The sequence below is a fragment of the Balaenoptera borealis genome (genome assembly GCF_965194805.1).
Source record: "Balaenoptera borealis genome assembly, chromosome: 7".
Lineage (NCBI taxonomy): Eukaryota > Metazoa > Chordata > Mammalia > Artiodactyla > Balaenopteridae > Balaenoptera > Balaenoptera borealis.
Window position 1 is genome coordinate 70,755,096 of NC_138864.1, and position 22,747 is coordinate 70,777,842.

The 22,747-nt window shown below is 36.9% G+C and overlaps 1 long non-coding RNA gene across 1 annotated transcript in view; it reads right to left on the minus strand.

Annotated features, from left to right (window-relative positions):
- Positions 1-354: 354 nt before the first annotated feature.
- Positions 355-22,747, minus strand: part of LOC309631809 — a 128,586-nt gene continuing 106,193 nt past the window's right edge. Inside the window, exons 2-3 of the long non-coding RNA XR_014246568.1 lie at positions 16,728-20,903; positions 355-1,494 (exon numbers count right to left, since the gene is read on the minus strand). This is a non-coding gene — a long non-coding RNA (uncharacterized lncRNA). The remainder of the gene's footprint in view (positions 1,495-16,727; positions 20,904-22,747) is intronic.

A 22,747-nucleotide genomic window follows, 5' to 3' on the forward strand; every position in this document is an offset into this window, starting at 1 on the left:
ATTAGAACATCTTGCAAAATGTTACTATATAATACAGTATAGTAACCAAGACATTGACACTGATACACTCAAAATACAGAACATTTCCATCAACAAAAGGACCCCTTATATTGCCCTTTTATACCCACACTAACTTCCTCCTGCCTGCACCCCCTCCTTAGACCCTTTTAACAGCTAATCTCTTCTTCTTTTTTAAAATTTTGTCATTTCAAGAATGTTATATAAATGGAATTACACATTATGTAAACTTTTGGGATTAGGTTTTTTTCACTTAGCATAATTCCCTGGAGATTTATCCAAATTGTTTTGTGTATTAGCAGTGTTACTTTTGTTTCATTTTCTCTATTGTAGAGTAATTATTAATATGTAATGACTTACTAATGTCATGTTATTAATTGCTTTCTGGCCATTTTGTAGTTTCAGTGTTCCTTTTTTCCTCTCTTGCTGTCTACCTTTGTGAATTGGTGATTTTCTGTGATGGTACACTCTAATTCTCTTCTCTTTATCTTTTGTGAATCTACTACAGGTTTTTGCTTTGTGGGTATCATGATGCTTACACAAAACACCTTATAGATTAACATTCCAGTAGATCCTGATAGCAACTTAACTTCAATTGTATATTAAAAACTACCCTTTTATTCCCTCCCCTTTTATATTTTTGATATCACAGCTTACCTCTTTTTATATTGTATATTTGTCACAAATTATAGTAGCTATAGTTGTTCTTAATACTCTTTTTCTTTAACCTTTATACTATAGTTAAGTGGTTAACACACCACCATATTACAGAATTAGAGTTTTCTAAGTATGGCTGTATATTTAAGAAAAAGAAGAGAAAATTAAATCTAAAATAAGTAGAAGAAAATAAGTTATTACAGTTAGAGCAAAAATCAATACAATTGAAAACATAAAATTAATAGAGAAAATAAATTATACCAGAATCTGTCTCTTTCAAATGTTCAATAAAACTGATAGGCCTCTGGCCAGGCTTACTAAGGAAAAAGGAGAAAGGAAAGAAATTACTAATATCAGAAATGAAAGAGGAGACATAACTACAGAGTGTATTGATATTAAAAGAATAATAAAGGAATACTATAAACTACTTTATGCCCACAAATTTGATAACCTAGATGAAATGGATAAATTCTTTGGAAGCTTCAATCTGCTAAAACTCACACAAGAATAGACAATACGAATAGGCCTATTTCTATTTAATCAACAAGTGATCACCTTCCAAAAAAGAAAGCACCAGGGACAGATGGGTTCACTGGTGAATTCTTTCAAACATTTAAGGAAGAAATTACACCAATACAATCTCTCGGAAGATAACAGCAGAGGGAATACTTCCTAACTAATTTTATGAGGACAATATTTCCTAATACCAAAACCAGACAAAGACATTACAAGAAAGGGAAACTACAGACCAATACCTCTCATGAACAGATGCAAAAATCTTCAGTAAACTTGAAGATAGATCAATAAGAATCACACAATCTGAAAAAGAGACAAAAAGGCAATTGAAAGAAATGAACAGAATCTTAGGGACTTATAGGACAATAACATAATGTATAACATTTATATCATCAGAGTCCTAGTAAAAGGGAGGAAAGCATGTGGGAATGAGAAATTTTTTAGCCAAAACAGTGAAAAACTTCCCAAATCTGGTGAAAGACATAAACTGCGGATTCAAGAAACTGAGTAAACCACAAACAAGATAAACCCAAAGAAGTTCATTTTAAGACACATCATGATCAAACTTCTGAAAACTAAAACAAGGAAGAAAAAAATCTTAAAAGATCCAGAGAAAAACTACATATTTCAAATGACAATTCAAGTAACAGAGAAATTCTCATTAGAAACCATAGGGGTCACTGCTAATCCCAAACTCCCATTATAGCAGAGGCAAACTGTTATATATAGGCTGGATAAACAACAAGGTCATACTGTATAGCTCAGGGAACGATATTCAATATTCTGTGACAAACCATAATGGAAAAGAATATATATATACAGTTATATGTATAACTGAGTCACTTTGCTGTACACAAGAAATTAACATAACATTATAAATCAATTATACTTCAATAAAGTTTAAAAATATGTAAGTCAACTATACTTCAATTAAAAAAATAAAACCCACAGGGGTCAGCAGGAAGTGGCAAAATATATTTAATTGCTAAAAGGAAACAACTATCAACCCCGAATTTTATATCTAGCAAAAATACCTTTCAAGAAAAAAAGGTGAAATAAAGACATTCTCAGACGAAAAAAATAAAAGAATTTGTTGTCAGCAGACCTGATCGAAAAGAATTGCTGAAAGAAGTTGTTACAACAGAAAGAAAATAGTAATAGAAAAAACCTGGAACATCAGTAATAAAGCAAGAACAATGAAATGGGTAAATATAACACAATATCATTCTTCTTATGAGTCTTTAAAATTATTATTAGACAGTTGAAAGAAAAATTATAATGTCTAATATGTAAATATCTACTTAACACAGTAAGAAATTGGATAAAAACTATAACTAACTAAGCTATATGCTATTAACAGGAAATTCATTTTAAATATAATGATATAGTTAGGTTAAAAGTAAAATGATAGAAAAAGTATACCATTCAAATACTAATAAAAAAATGGGAGTGGCTATATTAATATTAGATAAAGTAGACTTTTTAGATAAGGTAGACTTCTGAGCAAAGAAGAAAGAAGTGGTACATTACACAATAAGGAGGGTCAATCCACCAAAAAGACATCACAATTCTCAATGTGTTTTCACCAAACAACCAAGTTGCGAAATACATGAAGCAAAAACTGACAGAACTATAAAAGAGAAATAGATAAACTTACAAGTGGAGACTTCAACACTCCTCTCAGTAACTGATATAACTAGTAGAGTGAAAATCAGCAAGGATATAGCAGAACTGAAAAATGCCATCAATCAATGGGATCTAATTGATATTTATAGAATACTCCACCCAACAACAGCAGAATACAAATTCTTTTCAATTGCACATGGAATATTCACCAAGACCATACCCTTGGTCTTAAAACAAGACTCAACAAACTTAAAAGAACTGGAATCATACAAAATATGTTCTGTGGCTATAATGAAATCAAACTAGAAATCTATTAGAAGGAAAAGAGAAATATCTTCAAACCCTTGTAAATTTAACCACATGCTGCAAAATCATCCTTGGGTTAAAGAAGAACTCTAAAGGGAAATAAAAAATTACATTGAACTAAATAAAAATTAAAATATCCAAATGAATGTGTGGGATGCAGCTAAACAGTGCTGAGAAGGAAATTGTTAGCACTAAATGCTAATATTAAAAAAGAAAGCAAAGTCTCAAATCAATAATTTTAGCTTCCACTTCAGGAAGCTAGAACAGAAGAGCAAAATTAACTTAAAGCAAGTAGAAGAAAGAAAATAATTAAGACAATGGATATCAATGGATTGAAAATAGAAAAACAGTAGAGAAAAATCAATCAAATAAAAATCTGGTTGCTTAAAAATATCAATGGAATTGATAAAGCTCTAACAGGACTGACAGAGAAAAAAGAGAGAGAAGACACAAATTACCAATATCAGGCATGAAAAAGGGAATATCACTACAAACCTTGCAGATATTAAAAGGATATTAAGGAAACCCTACCTTTGGCTGTACATACATAAATTCAACCATTTAATGAAGAGAATCAATTCCTGGAAAACCACAACCTACAAAAACTCACCAAAGATGAAACAGACTATTTGAAGAGTCCTATAATTATCAAATAAATTAATTTGGTAATTAAAAAGCTCCAGAAAAAAAATCTGCAGGCCAAGATGTTGTCTGTGGACACTGCTCCCAAACATTTAAACAAGAATTAACACCAATTCTATACAGTCTTTTCTAGAAAATAAAAAAAGAGAAATCATCTCCCAACTCATTTTATGAAGCTAGTATTACCCTCATACCAAAATTAGACAGACAGTACAAAACATGAAAACTACAAACACAAAAACCCTAAAAAAACTAGCAAATTATATCTAGTAATATATAAGAATTTTGTATCTTATGTACATAAGATATGTATATAAGCTATTTATAGCTTACGTGTATAAGAATTGTGTATCACAACTAAGTAAGATTCATTCCAGAAAAAAAAAAGTTTAGTTCAATAGTTGAAAGTCAAAGTAATTCAATATATTAATAGGTAAAGAAGAAAACCCACACAATTATATAAACTGGCACAGAAAAGCATTGAAAAAATTTTCAACACCCATTCACAACAAAATTCTCAGAAAACTAGGAATAAAGAGGCATTTCCTCAACCTCATGAAGAACATCTACAAAACCCTACAGCTAACATCATAGTTAACAGTGAAAAACCAAATGCTTTCCCTCTAAAATTGAGAATGAGGAAAGAATGCTCACTCTTTCTGCTCTTATTCAACATATTGCTGGAAGTCCTAAGCAGTGTAACTAGGCAAGAAAAGGATATTAAAGGCATACAGGTAATAAAAGAGGAAATAAAATTGTCTCTATTTACATATTACATGATTGTCTATATCACGTCATAACCTTGTCAGCAACCTTTTTCTGAAAGGGACTAGATAGTAAATATTTTCAGCTGTAAATAGGCATAATGGTCTCTGTCACAACTTTTCAACTTTGCTATTGTAGCATGAAAGCAACCATAGGCAAAACATAAACAAATTAGCATGTTTTTATGAAAGTTTATTTACAAAAACAGACAATGGGCTGAATTTGTCACACAGGTATAGTCTTTAGAGACCTAGTCTACATTAAAAAAACACCCTATAGGGTTTCCCTGGTGGCGCAGTGGTTGAGAATCTGCCTGCCAATGCAGGGGACACGGGTTCGAGCCCTGGTCTGGGAAGATCCCACATGCCGCGGAGCAACTGGGTCCGTGAGGCACAACTACTGAGCCTGTAAATCTGGAGCCTGTGCTCCGCAACAAGAGAGGCCGCGATAGTGAGAGGCCCGCGCACCGCGATGAAGAGTGGCCCCCGCTCGCTGCAACTAGAGAAAGCCCTCGCACAGAAATGAAGACCCAACACAGCCAAAAATAAATAAATAATAAAATAAATTAAAAAAAAAAAAACTATTTGGGAGATTATTTTTTAAAAAATTCACCTAAAAAAAAAAAAACACCCTATAACTAATAAGTGAGTTTAGCAGGATCAATGGATATAAGGTCAACACCCAAAACTCAATCATATTTCTATATATTGGTAATGAATAAATTGGAGACCAAAATTAAAAAAACAAAACCAATCAAAATCTCTCAAAAAATGAAATACCAGGCACAGTCTAACAAAAGAGTTACAAGACTATATGCTACAAAGTACAAAACGTTGATAATATAAGAGAAGCACCAATAAAATGAAGAGAAACACTATGTTCATAAATTGGAAGCCTCAATGTAGTAAAAATGTTAGTTATTCCTAAATTTATCTATAGATTTGGTGCAATTCACATAAATATTCTTACAATCTTTTTGTAGACATAGTCCAATCTTAATAAAAAATTCATATGGAATGGCAAATAAACTGGAGTTGGCTAAAATATTTTTGAAAAAGAAGAATAAAGTTAGAGAAATCAGAATACCTTGATTTAAGACTTACTGTATGGCTGCAGTAATCAAGACAAGTTTATAGAAGTATATAAACACATAGATCGTAGACCAGAATAGAGAACATAGAAATATACCTACATGAGTATGGCCAACAGATTTTTGACGAAGGTGCAAAACCAATGCAATGAAGGAAGGACAGCATTTTTAACACATTGTGCTGGAACAATTGAACCCTCATAGAAAGAAAAATGAACTTTGATGCAAACCTGTCACCTTATGCAAAAATTAACTTAAAATGGAACATAAGTCTACGTGTAAAAAGTAAAACTATAATATTTTTAGAGGGAAACTTTCAGAAAAAAATCTTTGTGACCTAAGGCAAGCAAAGAGTTCTTCGATATAACATCAAAAGCACAATCCATAAAAGAAAAATTGATAAAGTGGACTTCACCAAAATTAAAAACTTTTGCTCTGTGAAAAACCCTGTTAAGAGGTTAGAAAGATAAGCCACAGATTGGGAAAACATATTTGCAAATCACATATCTGACAAAGGTCTTGGATCCAAAAGATATAAAGAACTCTGTGAGTTTACCAGTAAAAACACAAACAATGCAGCTAGAAAAACAAAACAAAAACCACCAAATCCAGTTTGAAACAGACACTTAACCAAATAGGGAATATGGGTGCACATAAGCATATGAAGAGATGTTCAATATCATTAACCATGCTGAGTGAAGAAAAGCCAATATCCAAGGGTTACATACCACACGATCCCATTTATACAATTTTGAAATGACAAAATTATAGAGATGGAGAACGGATCAGTGACTGTCAGAGGTTAGGGAGGGGGTATGATTATAAAAGTGTAGAACAATGGAGGGTCCTTGTATGATGGAACAGTTCCATATCTTGACTGTGATGGCAGCTACCTGAGTCTATACAAGTGATAAAATTTCATAGAACTGCTGTATAACATTGTAAAGAAATTATACTCCAAAAAAGATGTTAAAAAAAAAAAAGTCTGGTAAAGCAAAAAAAAAAAAAAACTTCATAGAACTATACCCACACAGAAAAAAATCAGTGCATGTAAAGAGTGATGCAATCCAAGTAAGTTCTGTATCTAGTCAGTAGTATTGTGCCAATATCAGTTTCCTAGTTTTCACATTGTACAGTGCTACTATTGGGGGAAGTTGGGTGATGGGTATACAGGACCTTTTTGTACTATTTTTGCAACTTTTTGTGAGTTTATAATTTTTTCAAAAACTTATCAAAAAGGAACCACTGAGATGCCATGACTACTGCCACCTCAACAACAAAATTTTATGCCAATGCATTTGAAAACCTAGATGAAATGGGCAAATTTCTAGAAAAATTTCCCACAATAAAAGCACTGAATAAATTCTACAAAACTTACAAGAATAAACTTTATTCAAGGGAATAAAAATGTGACATTTCACAACTCAATGTGAGTAATGTCATTGGTACCAATTTTGCCTCTCCAATAGAACTATATATACTGCTAAATTGATTTTGTTTTCTCCAATATCTTGTAATTTCTTAATTATGTCTGTTCCAGTGACTCATTCAGAGTTTGGTATTAAGGGATACTTCATGAATTCCAGTAAGGCAACTAGCTGGTGTTAGATCTCATTTTACCAAAACTCCTATTGATGTGGTTCTTCCAAACATTTTAAATTTTATCTTTCTTTTTCCTTTATGTATACTTGGTCATTTTTCCCGAAACTATTGATACCTGTGGTCACGTATCTAGTAATCTTAACGTTTTTAGTTCAATTACATTTTAATAGATTAAATAGAAAAACATTTTCTAATATGGGAAGATAAAACAATGCCAAGTCTCTAGTTTGGAGCTCTAGGTTTGCTCTTTATCCTTGTTCTAAGCTTTTTCTTGGTCTCTTTGATTGTGATAGTTCATTCCTTCTCTCTGGTTGTTGGAATGGCAGAGGCTCTTTGTTTTGGGGCTGCATGACAGCCATTTGTCCTTATGTGGTCTGTTATTCTGTCTCAGGGGTTGCCTGTCCGTAAGATAGATATAATGCTTTTCACATCCGTAATAAAGTCTGCGGTGGGTGTGTGGGAGGGTGTCTTTCTATTCTTTTCTTTTCTTGTTTTTTTCTTTTCTTTTCTTGTCTTGTCTTTTCTAATAGATTTCTTATATGCTTTTTTCCTTCTATTTCTCTAAGTCTACTCTGGTATGCAATAATCTCCACATCTTTCAGTAGTCTGTGTCCTAACTCTGCCTATCTCAACTGGGGTATCATTACACCCCACCTGTACTTTTAGTTGCTCCCATAATTGTAATTATTTCCTGGGGAGATCCTGCCTTATAAATGTTCTAATCTTCATTTCATCTCTGCTTGTCTGAACAACAATTTATTTTACATGTATTCTTTATGCCCAGGCTATCCTAGTTTCATCAGTATTGTTTTGCTTTTCTATAATCTTTCCACAGTTTAGCTCTTAAACTGTTGTTTGGGGTTGGTCATCTAATTTTCCATCCTGTAAATATCGATTCCAGTAATGACTGTCTCTGGCTAGTGACTTTTATGGTGCCTGAATGTCAACCCTCACTTTGTTTTAACTTCAGTAATATCAAGGAGCACAATATCCATATATCCATATATTGCCATGTGCTTTATGATTCTCTAACTTGATGCCTGAATTCTTTAGCAATTTGTATCATTAATATCAATATAATATATTACTACTATATTAGCTGTATTATGTTTTCATTTTTCTGTGGTTGAGCCTATTTTATGTCCACTACAGCACAGATTTTTCAGTAATCATGACTAGTCACTCTCTGTAATTCCTGTCATCTGGACTGTTGAAATGCCCCATTAGAGTATCATTTGACCAGCCCAGAACCCCCTGGGTCATTAGCTTCATCACAATATTTATGATATGCAGCACCATCTGTTTGGAAACATGATTTTTCTACCCTTGTTTTTTCTTAATTCTTTCTGGATCCTGCACTACTTCAATCATAATCATCACATCCTTTACTGTCTAGTTTTCTCTTCTCTAGTTGGTCTAAACATCATGGGAGCATGGAATCACCCTCCTTCTATTTTAGGCTTAAACATAACTCTATATTTATTTTCTTTAAATAATCATTCCTGCCTAGTTTGTTACCCTAGTAAATATTCTATTTACTGAATTACAAAACCTTTAAAATATATTCATAGTATAAAATTACTAATGAATTTCTCTCAGCTCTTGATCTCAAATTCTATTTTGCTTTAGCCTTACACACATACGAGAGCATATCACTCTAAAAATGTGGTGCTGTGCATATAGACATAAGGCCAACAGAGATTCAGAAGAACCTTTATGTCCTGAAGGTGAGGAAAGGTCAGGCTCCAGTTTAATTATGGTCCCGAAGGAGAAAATGTCATTTTATTATGTGGATAAATACATGTTAGTGTCAGTTAGGTTAAAAAATGTTAAAACATAATTCGTAGTATTTTTCCAGAAAAATGAAACAGACACACCAAGGGTTTAAAAAAATGACCCCAAATCATGAGTGCAGTGACAAGTGGGGAGATGAGGCTATGCAGGTTTGATACTAAGAGATTCAAGAAAGCTAAATTGTGCTTGGTGTGATGTGCTTGCTTATGGAAAGTTGAGAAAAGCTGAATATGCATCAAAGTGGGGAGTGGGTTGAAACAGGGTGAGTCTTATAGGGGCGTCAGCCTCGTGAGTGCAATGATAGTGAAGGATACATAAAGTACAAGAATACACTGGCTACTGGCTATGAAAACTATGTGCCGGGCCCCATATTCAGCACATTACATGTATTCTTTCTAATATTACTTTGTGTAAAAGGGCCAGGTTTGCATATATGAAGAAACTAAAGAAAGAGCCAGTTTCTTCACATATGAACAAACTAAATATGTGAAGAAACTAATGCTCAGAGAGGCTGCAGTTCATTTACCTAAGGTGACACAGAGAAAATATTAAGCCAAGTGTATGAGGCTCTGCAACCTGTATTTATCTCACTACTCTGCACTTCCTACCTGATGTGACCTGTGTAAATATGTCTTTGGGATAATTTCATCAGTCCTTATTAAAACTTTTCTGCTTAGCTCTTCCACTGGGGACTCAACATTCATTCCTTCCAAGCTTTCTCAGAGAAAACTGAAATCGACAAACCAAAATTCTCAGTTTGTCCTGTAGGTGCCACCATAACCACAGAATGTCTCTTTCTTGCTCGTCAGCTCTTATTTCTCAGGGCTGCGATAGACCAGAAATTCTAGAAGATAGAAGAAGCCAATTTACGTGGCTGATAGCTCATATTGGTAAGCCCACCCATGTGTTTAGAGTTCTGTAGCTCTAATATGCATTTTTCCTTGTTTTAAAAGTCTTTTCTAATTTTTTGAAGAGAGAATATTTTACATGATACCAAGATCAGAAAGTATAAAAAGGTACATAATAATCTCCCTCCCACTGCCGCCCCCATCTGTCCAGTTCTTATTCATGACCCCTCGAAGCAGGTAACCACAGTTATTAGCCTCCTGTATCATTCCAGAGAGTTTTAACACACACACACACACACACACACACACACACACACACACACACATATATAAATAAATATATAACCTTGCTTCTTTTTATTACACAAAGGGCAGCATATTATACAGACTATTATAGAGACTATTCTGTACTTTGTTTTTTTTCCCCACATAAACACATATATAGGAACTTTCTATAGCGGTGCATAAAGAGCTTCTTTACACTTTTTAAACAACTGCATAGTATTTCACTGCACAAATGTACAATTATTTATTGATGGGCATTTAGGTTGATTCCAGTTTTATTGTTTATTATCATTTATTAACAATAATAAAAATGGCAATCTGTATTTGTTTTTTGAGGCTGCCATAACAAGTTACCATAAACTTAGTGACTTAACTTCATTTATTATCCACAGTTCTGTAGCTCAGAAGTCCAGGTGAATTTGACGGGGTTCTCTGCTCAAGGACCAACAAGAACAAAGCTAAATTGTTGGCCCAGTGGGGCTTTTACCTGGAGGCTCCGCTTCCAGTCTTACCTGGGTTGTTGGCAGAATTCAGTTTCTAGGGGTTGTGGGACTGAGGTTCTGGTTTCTTTGCGGGCTGTCAGCCAGGAGCCACTCTCCGATCCCACATGTAGCACAATTCCTTTCACATGGCCCCTCATATTCCAACCAGCAGGGGCATGGCATCAAGTCCCTCTCACTCTCGGAATCTCTTTGACTTCCCTTTCTGCTATCAGCAGGAGAAATCTTTCTGCTTTTAAGGAGTCATATGATCGGATCAGATCCACTCAGATAATCTCTCTATCTTTTAGAATTTCTTCTTACCACACTATCACTCATCTTGCACTTACAACATTTTTCTATGTGCTTTATTTATATCAGCTCACGTAATCCTCACCACAATCCATTAAGTTCAGTTGTTATTTCCATTTTACAGATGAATAATCTGAGACAGAGTGGATAAGTACAAAACTGCACAGTTTTCGGTCACAAAACTGTGAGTGATGGAATCAGGAGCCAAATGCAGGCACTCTGTGCCCAAACCTGTCCTCTGAGCACTTCCCCCTACTGCCTGTTGCAAATGGAGCCATAATGAATAATTCTTTGTTAGTCCTTGCATCAACCAGAGTCCTGCAGGAAACAGAGGATATGTTCAGAATGAACTGCTGAGAGTGTAATGAAGCAATTATTTACATAGGGATGGGAAAGATTAAGGGAATCTATAAGGGATGGTGAAGATCAGATATAAGCTAAAATCCACAGGAGGTTGTTTTACCATCCCTAAGCTTGAAGTGAAAGAGAAGAAAACTGTATTACTTGAGGCTGGCAAGAGCTGGAGCTGGGGAAGATGGCTCCTTGCCAGGAGCTGTGACCATAGAGGAACACAGGCATTTCCAAAATCACAGCTAGGCAGGGAAGGAGTAGGGGAAGGCAAGGATAAGCCCCTGGCCTCCCTCTCCTCCTCACTTCCAGTGTCCTTGCATTGGTCAATTCCAAGTGGAAGCCAGAGGGCAAGGAAGCCTTGGTGATGCACTTAAAACTTAAGTGCTTGGGCTCAGAGTAGGGTATAGAAGAGTAGAGAATGGTTATGAGTCAGGGGATTGGATAACATAGCGTCTTGGTGTCCTTTGATCAGAAATTCAGTTTCAACCAGGGACCAGTAGCAAGCCAGGAGTGTTTTTTAAATGGATAATAGGTTGTGACCAAAGAGGCTTTCATTCAAAACCCTCCAGATCTGCCCTGTGATGTTAGGTCTTGCAGACCATTCATATAGCATCCCTATCTGTCACTGTCATGTACTAGTGGGTCTGCTGGATTGTAAGTCCCAAGAGCAAGGCAGTTACACCTTAGCCTTGATGTATGGTGTGCCGGATCTAGCTCATACTGGCTGGTGAGAACCAACTTGTAAATTTTCAGGAATTTTGTGAGTTAGTTGATGTCACTATAGTAGCTCAGAATTAGCTGTGATGGGAGTATTTACACCATAAAAGGTAGCAAATGCTACAAATCAGGCTTTTTTGTTTTTCTGGAGAGCTGGTTGTTAAACACTGACCAGTATGCCACTGGCCTTGACCATCTCTTGCTCTAGGCCCCAATAAAACTGATTGTCTATGGGTTACCCAAAAAAGGGGTCTGGAGCAATGCAGCCAAACATGGAATATCTTGGCACTAAATTTCAAAGAAGCTCACTATATATTGTCCCTATTCATTTGCAGTGATGTTGCCAAGTGTAACAACTTGTATCTCACACAGATGCCCAGACCAGTTATTCCTGGGAACTTCATCCATAGAGCAGGCTTCTGTGCTTTCACGGGGTTTATCTCCTACTATATGTTTTACTGTATGGCATCAGGTGTCTTCTAAGGCACCTATAGTGCTTGCTACTTCCTGTTTACCAGCTCCAATTAGCCATGATATCAATTTAATGGATCTATGAGTCAAAATATTCTGATTACCACCCAGACCCTGTGACTTATTAAAGTAATCACTCCCATTTAATCTCTGATGGTCAAGCAGAGCCACTTGGCATCTACCATCCCAGAATCTTCTTATTCCCATTGAAATCAGCCCCAATTCTATAGACGCATATTTCATCATTATAACATGCCTACTAAATCTAGCTTTTTAAATAGTGCTTTTTGCTTTTGCACAGCAGAGGAAACCAATGACAAAACAAAAAGACAACCTACTGAATGAAAGAAAATATTTGCAAATGATATGAACAATAAGAGGTTAACATCCAACATATATAAAAAGCTCATACAACTCAACTTCAAAAAAATAAACAACCTGATTAAAAAATGGGCAGAAGAACTAAATAGATATTTTTCCAAAGAGGAAATGTAGATGGCCAACAGGCACATGAAAAGATGCTCAACATTGTTAATCATCAGGGAAATGCAAATCAAAACCACAATGAGATATCACCTTTCACCTGTCAGAATGGTTATCATGAAAAAGAACACAAATAACAAATGTTGGTGAGGATGTGGAGAAAAGGGAACCCTTGTACACTGTTGGTGAGAATGTAAATTGGTGCAGCCACTGTGGAAAACAGTATGGATGTTTCTCAAAAAACTAAAAATAGAACTACCATGTGACCCAGCAATTTCCTTACTAGGTATATATCCAAAAAAAACACCAAAAATACTAATTCAAAAAAGATACATGCACCACAATGTTCATAGCAGAATTATTTGCAATTGTCAAGATATGGAAGCAACCTAAGTGTACATCAACAGGTGAAAGGATAAAGAAGATGTGGTATATGTACATATCACAAAGGAATACTACTCAGCATAAAAAGAATGAAAATTTGCCATTTGCAGCAGCATGGATGGACTTGGAGGGCATTATGCTAAGTGAAATAAGTCAGACAGAGAAAGACAAATATTGTATGACATCATGTGTGGAATATGAAAATACAACAGTGAATATATAGTGGATATAACAAAAGAAGCAGACTCACAGATATAGAGAACGAACTAGTAGTTACTAGTGGGGAGAGGGAAGGGGGAGGGGCAATACAGGGGATTAAGAGGGACAAACTATTCGCTATAAAATAAGCTACAAGGACATACTGTCCAACATGGAGAATAGAGCCAATATTTTATAATAACTATAAATGGAGTATACCTTTAAAAATTGTGAATCACTATATTGTACACCTGTAACATATAATATTATACAGCAACTATACTTCAATTAAAAACAATAAATCAGTATTGCTTTTGAAGATGCTGATGCTCCCTTCAACAAGGCATTCCTTAATGCTTCAGTAAATAAATGTCTTCTAGTTCTCTTGCTGCTTATGATTGAGGACGGGAGGTGGCTCTTCAACCTATATATAAATACAATAGATCCACTTCAACATTCTCATCAGCTTAAGCTTTGAAGTCTGCCCTGTACATCTTGCTCAAAAATTCCAGCATCACAGCCTCATGGTAGGCCCATTGCAAGGCTTCAGAGAACCACAGCCAGGTGCGTGAGCCAACACACTAAACCACAAGTCCTTTGTGAGGATTCATATCAAAACATGTGGCCTGAAACAACCTTATGGTTCATCTAACACACTCAGAAGCAATACCTGTGTTTGTTTCCTAGATTCCTGCTAATACAAATGGGCAAGTATACTTTATCTCCTCCTGCAGAAGACCTTACTCTTCTCTCTTTGGGCTGTGCCGGCATTTAACTCTCACTATGGATCTGGAAGTAAATAAGGGATGGTGAGGATGGGTGGGGGAAGAGCTGGCTCCCCTTGTGAGGTGACTGTCCTAAGTTAAGTCAACAAAGGAAATTTATGAAAGGAAAGCCAGGCTTCCTTGGGAAACAGCTGGGCTGCTTACTCAGACAAGGAAGATTCAAGGAGATTTCAGTGTTCTAAATTTTCAGCCTCATGTCCAGTTTTCCAAATATTCCTATTCTAGGTCTCAGAATCCCACCCACCCTCATTAACTACTGCCTTGGGATAACCTGAAGGGCTGAACATTTAAGTAGTGCTATTTCTGTGTTACACATACGGTTAGTTTTTGGACCTAATTTTTGGTCATGTGTGCCCTGTAGAAAATGATCTTTTTAAGGCCACCATTGAGGCTTTTTGATTTTCTTCTTGTTCTTTGACTTGAAGGTTCAAGTCTTTAGGCTTGGGACTTCCCTGTGGCACAGTGGTTAAGAATCCGCCTGCCAAAGCAGGGGACATGGGTTCGAGCCCTGGTCCGGGAAGATCCCACATGCTGCGGAGCAACTAAGCCCGTGTGCCACAACTACTGAGCCTGAGCTCTAGAGGCCACGAGCCACAACTACTGAGCCTGCATGCCACAACTACTGAAGCCCGCGTGCCTAGAGCCTGTGTTCCACAAGAGAAGTCATGGCAATGAGAAGCCCACGCACTGCAACAAAGAGTAGCCCCCTGCTCGCCACAACTAGGGAAAGCCCACGTGGAGCAACGAAGACCCAACTCAGTCAAATAAATAAATAAATTTATATATTAAAAAAAAAAGTCTTTAGGCTTAGATTTTTCCTCCTTTCGTAAGCTCTCCAAGGCAGTCAGGAGCAGCCAGGCCACAGATTATAATCACCATCATTGCCAGAGCAATTAAGAGCCTTAGTCATTTGATCTTGCCTTGCCATCCACTTGTACTGCATCCTACAACAGTGCTATCTTGAGTAATCATGATACTGTTACATATCAGGGATTACTATTATCCTACTTTCCCCTGGGAGAGGATATCTGTGAGCTTATCAAAGATATGGGCAATGGAATCTCAGAATCCCATTTTGAGGGTTTGTTTCCTTGAGCCATTTTTTAAAAATGCATTCTTTTTTTTATTGAACTATAGTTGATGTACAGTATTATATAAGTTACAGGTGTACAAAAGTGATTCACAATTTTTAAAGGTTATAACGTTTATAGTTATTATAAAATATTAGCTATATTCTCTATGTTGCACAATATATCCTTCTTGTTTTTTAAAATTCAAGCATTATTCATTGCAGCTCTATTTACAATAGCCAGGACATGGAAGCAACCTAAGTGTCCATCGACAGATGAATGGATAACGAAGATGTGGCACATATATACAGTGGAATATTACTCAGCCATAAAAAGAAACGAAATTGAGTTATTTGTAGTGAGGTGGATGGACCTAGAGTCTGTTATACAGAGGGAAGTAAGTAGGAAAGAGAAAAGCAAATACCATATGCTAACACATATATATGGAATCTAAAACAAACAAAAAAAAGCTTCTGAAGTACCTAGGGGGAGGACAGGAACAAAGACACAGATGTAGAGAATGGACTTGAGGACACCAGGAGGGGGAAGGGTAAGCTGGGACGAAGTGAGAGAGTGGCATGGACATATATACACTACCAAATGTAAAATAGATAGCTAGTGGGAAGCAGCCACATAGCACAGGGAGATCAGCTCAGTGCTTTGCGACCACCTAGAGGGGTGGGATAAGGAGGGTGGGAGGGAGACGCAAGAGGGAGGGTATATGGGGATAAAAGTATACGTATAGCTGATTCACTTTGTTATACAGCAGCAACTAACACAACAGTGTAAAGCAATTATACTCCAATAAGGATGTTAAAAAAAAGAAAAGAAAAAAAAATTCAAGCATTAAAAAATACAAACATGAATAGCTTAGAAATTTGAAAGTTCCCTCATAATCCAAACCTCTGCTGATAATCACTGACAGCCATTTAGTATTTTTCATGTTTGCTAGTCTAAAAGAGCTAAATAGTATCTCCAGTTTTCTTTAATTATCCTTGAACCATTTTTGATACCAATTACTGTATTAGTCAAGGCCCCCACAGGAAAGAAATAGCATACTTGAGGGGTTTAACTGAAGAGGATTTAATGATAGAAATATTTTAAGAGGGATGATGTATTAGTTAGGGTTCTCCAGAGAAAGAGAAATGTATATATATATATATAGAGAGAGAGAGAGGGAGAGAGGGAGAGAGAGAGAGAGAGAGAGAGAGAGAGAGAGAGAGAGAGAGAGGAGAGAGAGAGGGCAAATATATAACCCTAAGTAATACATCATCCCTCTTAAAATATGAGAGAGAGAGAGAGAGATTTATTACAAGGAATTGGCTCACATGATTATGAAGCCTGGCAAATCCAAAATCTGTAGACCCAATATCCCAGTCTGAGTCTGAAGGTCAGGAGCTGCTGTAAAATGAGGAAGAGATGATCTTCTAGTTCGAAGACCTTTGGCAGGAGAATTCTCTCTTACCTGGGGTACAGGGTCAGCCTTTTATTCCATTCAGGCCTTCAGCTGGTTGGATAAGGCTCACCCACATTATAGAGGGAATCTGCTTTACTCAGTCCACTGATTAAACAGTAATTTCATTCCAAAACACCTTCACAGAAACAGCCGGTGTAATGTTTAACCAAATATCTAGCCATTCTGTGGCCCAGTCAAGTTGAAACACAACATTAACCATCACAGATGAGTAGAGTTAAGGGAACTGAAAAGAGATGGTGAATACCCAGGGATTAGCTGCAGCAGAAATCTGTTATCAGCATTTGGCCTGCAGGGACAATGAGGAAGAATTGATGTCACCAGACTCTGGTGATGGCCAGAGCCATGGAAGAGGCCATTTGATATTAGCTGTGGTGACAGAGAAACAAAAGCTCTTCCAGAATCACTCCTGTCAAAACAGGAGTCAGTGGAATGCATATCTTGACCTCTCTCTTCTTTCCTTTCTAATCTCTTGCTGATGGTCCACCCATACATTAATCCAACCTAGAAAGAAGTCAGAGGGTAGAAGAACCTGTGTGAAGCATTCAATAGAGGTCAACCTCTATTGAAAAAAAAAGAGTGAAAATGGAAATGAGGTGCAGAAGCAAACAAAGAATAACCAGAACATTGGTCTTTCTCTGGTACAAGTGTATGTTTACAATAAATTCATAGAAGTGGACTTACTGGGTCTAAGGGCAGAGGCATTTGTAATTTTTATAGATTTTCTAATCTCCCCACCACTTAGGGATTGTAGCAATTTACATTCCCTCTAGTCCTACATGTGAATGACTTTTATCACACAGCTTGTCCAACCATGTGCTATGAAAAGTTTGGATTTTTGACAATACGGTAGGCGAAAAGTGTTGTCTCTGTGTAGTTGTATTATGTATTTCTTTTTTTAATGAATGAATATATCATCTTTTCATATAAGTTAATAAGAACTCATTCAATTTCAAGTGGTAGAAAACTCAGCTTAATCTGGTTTAAGCAACAGAGAAGAAATAAGATTCACATGAAAGTCAGTGAGTATATCTAGAGACATGCCTTTATGCAAGGACTCAAAGGATGTCATCAAACCTGACCTAGCCCTCTCGGTCTCTGTCCCTCTGTATCTTTCTCTCTCAGTCGCTTTGTCTCTTTGTCTCTGTCTCTGTCTCTCTCTCTCTCTGCATTTTCCCTTTGCTTGGCTCTATTCTCAGACAGTCTCTCCTCTTGTAGTGGCCCCAGGCAGCACCAGGCTTTCATCCTCAAGCTCCAAACTCAGCACAAAGACCTATGTCTGACTTTCAGTGAATTCAGTTGTATTATGTACCTGTCCTTGAGCTATCACTGTGGACAGAGGGATGTCCTGCTCCATTTGCCCAGGCCTGAGTCACAGGACCATACACCCTTCTATCCATGTATGTATCTTTAAAGACATCCATATCAAAATAATGCAGCTATACTAATCACAGTAAAAACTGTGCTCATCCTCATCCCAGAAGGAGATGAGATAAACAACCTCAAACTCATAAATAAACTAGTTATTGCTCTAATCCAGAATCTCTAGGTTATGAGTATTCTTCTTGGTCGGGTCCTAATGTGGCTTCTTGTAGTCCAGCAAACTGTGATTAAATGAAAACCAAAACTCACCATTATACACTTATAGGGAGAGATAATGACAATCGAAATAATACCTTCCATTTGAAAAAGGAGAGTGGGAAACTGCCCACAGTGGTCTCTGACCTGGAACACTTTCTAAGACCCCTGACCCTAGAGTGAAGTGAGCTCGTCAGTCATAACATGGCCACTCTGGAAGGTTCTCTCTTCTCCTTATTTTCCTTGGCCCCGTTTGAGGTGGTGACCTTAGGCAAGGATGCCCCTTCTATGGGTTGCATTTGTTTAGCATCTCATTTCCTGAAGGATTAGGTTCGGGGGCCTGGAATGACCTTGGAGACTGAACAATGGCAGGCTACTCTTTGTTGGGTTCAAGGTTTTTCTGGCTGTGAATCTCTCTTAAAACGTTAGGAGGCAATAACCCCATAAGGTAAGTATTATTATTCTCATTTCATAAGTGTAAATCCTATTGCTCAGAAATGTGAAGTGGCTTTGCCCAAAGCCATACAGCTGGGGAGTGACAAAGCCAATATTTGTAACCAGAAGAGTCTACCTTTATCCCTCTATTTCATACTGCTTCCCTGTGTACCTTATATTAAAATAGTTTTGTTTGCAATATCTCTGTCATTATTAGCCAAAGCTTCATATCTAGAAACTCTAGTGGGAAATTCATTCTCACTGCCCTTCCTCCATGCACTGCTAAATTTCTGTCAGTCAGAAGAAAATAATGAAAAGCAGAAGAAAAATGGAAAAATTCTCAGTTTGTCCTGTAGGTGCCACCCTCATCATAGAACATCTGTTTCCAGCTTTGCAGCACAACTCTCAGGGCTGCAATAGACTCAGACATTCTAGAAGGATTCAAGAAGTTGCATCCAATTTATGCAGTTCAGTGCCAGCATCCATAACCTGTTTTTACTGTTTTGTATGTAGCTCCTGGGTTCTAGTTAGGACTTTTTCAATTTTTAATTCATTTAATTTTTGAACAGGTAATATGTTTTAAATGGCTCAAAAACAAAAGTGTAAAAAGAATATAGTGGAAAAAACTTCCGTTTCATCAAGTCCACGCCAAAAGTTACCAGTTATTAGTTTATTTTGTACTTCCAGAGTATGCTTTATTCATAAACAAGAAAACATATTTTTAAAAAACTACCTTGTTTTATTTTGGATGATAGCACACTATAACATTTTCTCTCCATCTTGATTATTCCATTAACACTATATCTTGGAAATCTTTAATATCAACACATAAAAATTTCTCTCTCTCTCTCTCTTTTTTATAGCTTCAGAGTATTCTCACCGTATGGATACACCTAAATTTATCCACTCAGGTCTCTAGCGATGAGTATGTAAGTCAATTCTTTTGCCAGTAAAAATAATGCTAAAATAAGTAGGTTTGCATATAGTTCATTTTGCATGTGTGTGAATATATCTGAAAGTATTTGAGGATACATGCATTTGCAATGCTTATTGATATTTCCAAATTGCCCTCCACAGGGCTTGTACCAGCTTATGCACCTGCCAGCGATGTATGAAATTGTCTATTTCCACACAGCTTGGCCAACACAGTGTGTTTTGGATTTTTGCCAATCAATCTGAGAGTGAAAAAAATGGTATCTCAGTTTTACTTTTTGTTTCTTTTATTATAAGTGAGTTTGAGCCTCTTTTGGTTTAAGAGCAATTTAAATGAGTTAGAATCCTTTTGATTGCAAGTGATAGGAAGCCCAACTTCCATGGCCTCGGCAAGAAGATGTTTGTTTTCTCATGACTAAAAAGTCTGGAAGTAGATGTAGAATTTCCAGTGGGCCTTAATCCAAAGGCATAAATGTTACTGAGGCCTGTGATTTCTCTCTCTCACTCTCTCTTTTCTCTCTCTCTCACTCACTTGCTTCCTTTCCCTCTTCCTCTCCTGCTTCAGTTTCCTTCTGTCTTGACCCTCTCCTCAAACAGGCTCTGATTGCCCCATGCTCACAGATCTGCATTGGACAAGGGATGCAGTGCTCTGACTGGCCAGGCCTGAGTCATGTGATAGAGCCCAAATCCCCTCAAGCTAGATGGACTGAGTGAGAGGTAGGGATTCTGGCTGTCCAGTGAAAGGTCAAAGTGGTGTTATGTGGAGGAGAATGGATAGGCACTGGCTGGTGAACACTGCGGATCTGTGTTGTAATCCACTCCTTTGACAGCTCAACATCCACATACCCTTCTATTCACACACACACACACACACACACACACACACACCCCTTAAAAAACAGCCATGTTGTAACTGTGATGAAGCCGTAATTGCATGCTGTGAAACTGTACTCACCCCCTTCCCAGAGGGAAACCGCACAGCAACTCATGTGGTTATTGCTCCAAGTTCAAGATTTCTGGGTGATGTGCAGTCTTCTTGGTCAGGTCCTGATGTGGCTCCTCCTGGCCCAGCAACCTGTGGTTCCTGTATAACCAAAAGGCACACATGAAAGGACAGAGAAAGAACAGAGTAATAACGACAAAATGCCCATTTAGTAAGGAGGAGAACGGGAAACAGCATAAAGTGGTCTCTGGTCCAGGATGCACAGGACAGGAAGAGCAAGGTGTCCCTGGCCTGGAGGTAATGTGAGCTCCTTAGCCAACCTGACTGCTCTGGCCTGTTTTCTGGAATCATCACCTTTGTCCTGTATCTCCACAGCCCCTATGAGTTGGAGACTATGGAGGAGGAGGTCCCTTCTGTGGGGTACATCTCATAAGCATCTCTCTTCCTGTTGGAATGGGCTTGGGGTGTTTAGGTTTGCCTTAAAGATTAAATAATCACAGGCTGTTGTTTGCCAGATTTTGAGTTCCTCTAGCAAGATATGTCTCCTAAAACACTGTGAGGCTCCTGGGCACATATTGGGAAAAAACTATAATTTGAAAAGGTACATGCACTCCTATGTTCACAGCAGCACTATTTACAATAGCCAAGACATGGAAGCAACCTAAATGTCCATTGACAGATGAATGCATAAAGAAGATGTGGTATAGATACACAATGGAATACTACCAGCCATAAAAAAGAATGAAATAATGCCATTTGTAGAAACATGGATGGACCTAGAGATTATCCTACTAAGCGAAGTAAGTCAGAAAGAGAAAGACAAATGCCATATGATATCACTTATATGTGGAATCTAAAATAATGGTACAAATGAACTTATCTACAAAACAGAAATAGAGTCACAGATGTAGAGAACAGACTTGTGGTTGCCAAGGGGGAGGGGGGAAGGGAAGGATTGGGAGTTTGGGATTAGCAGATGCAAACTATTACATATAGAATGGATAAACAACAAGGTCCTACTGTATAGCACAGGGGATGATACACAATATTCTGTAATAAACCATAATGGAAAAGAATATGAAAAAGAATATATATATGTATAATGGAATCACTTTGCTGTATAGAAAAAATTAACACAATATTGTAAATCAACTGTACTTCAATAAAATAAATTTTAAAAACACCATGAGGCATTAACCTGTGATATATATAGCATATTTCTTGTTTTACAAGACTAGACACTATGGCTCAGAGATGTTAAGTGCTTTTACCAACAGCCATACAGCTGGGGAGGATCAAAGAGTGAGTGACAAACCCACTATCTGTAACCAGCTCTTAAGTCTAAGCTTTCAATATGCTTATATGAAAAATTATGCTCACAATAACTAGCAACTCTGATGGGAAAAATCACCATTCCTGCCCTGTGCCCTGCTAAACTATTCTGATGCCCCCTCCCACCCATCCCCTCCTCCTCCCAGAAAGCACAAAGAAACAAACTGAAATATTCTGTTTTTCCTGTAGGTGCCGCTACTAACCACAGGGTATTTCTTTCCAGCCCTGCAGCCTGATCTCTTAAGGCTGGAAAGAATCAGAAATTCTAGAAGATGGAGTCCAGTCTACATACAATTCAGTCCAAGGACCCCCACTCACGGGTTTAGAGTTCTATAGCTCCAACATATAAGTTAGGGTTCTCTTCTCCTGAAATTATATTTAGTTCATTTTTGAATAGCTTATACATTTATAGGTTTCAAAAATTTAAATGTACATAAAAATCTTATTTGAAAAAAATCTCCCTCTATCCCTTGTCTCTTATCCACCAATTTCCTCTACATAGCATTTATGATAGTATTCTTTTTTTTGTCTATTCTTCTAGAGATGTTAATATGTATGCAACTATGAACATAGATTTCTTTCCCCTCCCTTTTTAATGCCAGTTATTCACATTCTTCTGTTCCTTTTTTTTTTTTTTTCTTTTCTTCTACATA